At 37.6% G+C, this 2,500-nt stretch overlaps 1 long non-coding RNA gene and 1 pseudogene across 1 annotated transcript in view; one reads left to right on the forward strand and one right to left on the reverse strand.

The window, feature by feature from the left end:
* Positions 1-2,500, reverse strand: part of LOC138032734 (uncharacterized transmembrane protein DDB_G0289901-like) — a 549,011-nt pseudogene that overhangs the window by 377,300 nt on the left and 169,211 nt on the right.
* Positions 2,018-2,500, forward strand: part of LOC138032749 (uncharacterized) — a 1,338-nt gene continuing 855 nt past the window's right edge. The window contains exon 1 of the long non-coding RNA XR_011128447.1: positions 2,018-2,155. This is a non-coding gene — a long non-coding RNA (uncharacterized lncRNA). The remainder of the gene's footprint in view (positions 2,156-2,500) is intronic.

The following is a 2,500-nucleotide window of genomic DNA, read 5'->3' on the forward strand; positions in this document are numbered from 1 at the left end:
ACGTAGGCTAAAGAAATCTGACCCCTTAGAGGAACCAGTTCTAAAGTGACAAATGACTGGCAAATAACTTTTACTTATGAATTATTCATAAGTAAAAGTTATTTGCTCGTGTACCAAATTGTCTTACAGTTCCAGTCATTTTTCAGATTGATAGCCTTAAATGTACTGCAGCAACTCCGCCAGCTGTTTGGTCTCAGCATCATAAGCAGTACAAATCCACAATTTTTCTCTAAAATAGAACAAAAAGAACCCCTGTCATTTTTGTAAAGGAGTTCCCCTTGGGGCAGTTTGTTTACTTTACCACCATTGTTTAATACTATCTAGGGACTAAATCAAGAATGGAAATAGATTACAGTTTGAAAAAATATGCCACTTTTTTGTACTTCTTACACTTACTGCATTCAACTTTAATTTATTCATCCTTGGAAATGGTATGAATGATTAGTATTCTTTAAAGCAATTGCTAAAAATTCATTGCACCTAATGTTGAAATATTTTTTCCATATGGAAAGGTAACAGGAGTTATTTCTGTGAAAGTCTTCCCCAGAAAACTCCAACATGGGATTACGCCCCTTTCAAATATAGCTTTGTATGCTTTTGCTTGATGACTTTGAACAATTATTACAGAAATATGAAGTTATGGAGTTTTTTAAAAGTTAAATCTAATGGAAGGGGATTTAAATTATTGAAACCACTGTGTTGCAACCCGAGTCCACAAAGAGAGGTTCAATAATTTATTGCACTGGAAGTATTTAGTAGGCCAGCATGAAATTTGTTTTGGATAATAGCACTGAATCACCTTCAACAAGTTTTCTAGACTTTGAAGATACCTAATTTTATATCCTCCTGCTGTTTTATTGCTGAAAGATAAAACCAATTCTTTATTAATTATCTTTGTTGTCACATTAACCCACTACAATGTGTTGAAAGCGTATTATTAGCTGTAGTAATATTTTGTTACAGTAAAATCCCCCCTGCTAGTGAGCTGGATTTCTGAATCAAATTTTCAACTTGGAATGCCGGTATTGTTGTCAGTTTGGCTATTCAGAGTTAACCCAATCTATGTTTATTTCTATAATTTGAAGAGAAGCAAACGATTGGCATTTTGCTTGAAATGACTATAGCAAAATATAATTGCAACTAAAAGGTTTCCTTCTAGTGTACCCAATATGAGGTGCTCATATGGCATGTTATGTATGACATTGGTGCTAAATTCACTTTAAAATTTATCTTTGAACGACTGACATACATTTCTAACTTTTCAGGGACGTCATGCATTTCTTTTTTTCCTCCGTCTTAATAAATTTGCCTCCGTGGACCACTTGAATGGCCATTTTAACAACTTAATTTTGAAGAAAAATGCAAAAATCTTACGATTTTCTGCGAGATGCGGGGCCCCGCGGAAACAGTGTGCAAATATTTGGTCGAAAGAGAAACCATTTGGAAATTTAGTGACATATTTTTTGCTCCACTTTTTAAAAGATAAACGCATGAATTGAAATCAAGATGGTACTCCATTAGCCGGTAAGCTCCACAAACAAATTTCCAATCAAACACTGTCACAGCAACCTGGACTCGCGATGACCTTGAAATTGTTAAAGAAATTTCCCTCGTAGCACTGTTGGCTAAACAGTACGGTTGCCCACAACTAAAAAGAGAATCTCGCTGGCATAAAAACGCACTATGCAGTCAAAACATTCGTCCGTTTTACTGGCCTGAAAAAGGTCTCTTTTTAATCAACGGAGATCGGATAAACACCCGATGGCAGCCATATTTTTCGCCAGTGAACAATACCTCAGTGGTTACCGTCTTGCGCACGCGTCCTTGAAAGGCAACCTGAGCCAATCAGCGGTTTTTGAGACCTGTCTCTGTAGCCGCGTCGAGCCACAGAAAGAGCGCGAAAATTAAGCCTCGATCAGGTGTGTGTGTTTTTGATGGCTTGAGCCTGCGATCCAATCAACAAGCAGTCCCTGGTCAGCGGTCAACTTCAAAAATAACAGCTGACCTCGATAAACACAGCGGTCAAACGTCTGCGCATGTGCGAGCGTTGGAGTGAAAAGGGCGAACAGGCGGTCAAAATGGCGGTGCGACCTCGTGGGTTTAAGTTGTGACTCTCAAGTCGCTTCACTGGAGTTAAAAACGACCACACAAGCGAGTAAGTCTGTACATATTTTTTATTGAGACCGGCATACAGTACATGTAGAAGTGATGTCAAACAGTACTTTAAACTAAAGTAATAACAGCTGATCGTACGATGCATTCGATTTAGCATGGTCTATGATGGTCTATAATACTAAGGCACTCATGCATGAGAAGACACAGCATTGGCAATCATTGTAAGTTACACGTAAAGAAAGGTGAAATGCCGTGTTCTTCTCGTGATTTGATTGAGAAGCTGTGTAAATATTACATCATTCATATCATCCTTAAAGCTTACGTACAATTCTTGAGTTAAGTGCATAGGCATGTTTTATAAATTAATTTATTTTGCAACAGAAAT

This window comes from Montipora capricornis, chromosome 14, assembly GCF_036669925.1.
Source record: "Montipora capricornis isolate CH-2021 chromosome 14, ASM3666992v2, whole genome shotgun sequence".
In the NCBI taxonomy this organism is placed as follows: Eukaryota; Metazoa; Cnidaria; class Anthozoa; order Scleractinia; family Acroporidae; genus Montipora; species Montipora capricornis.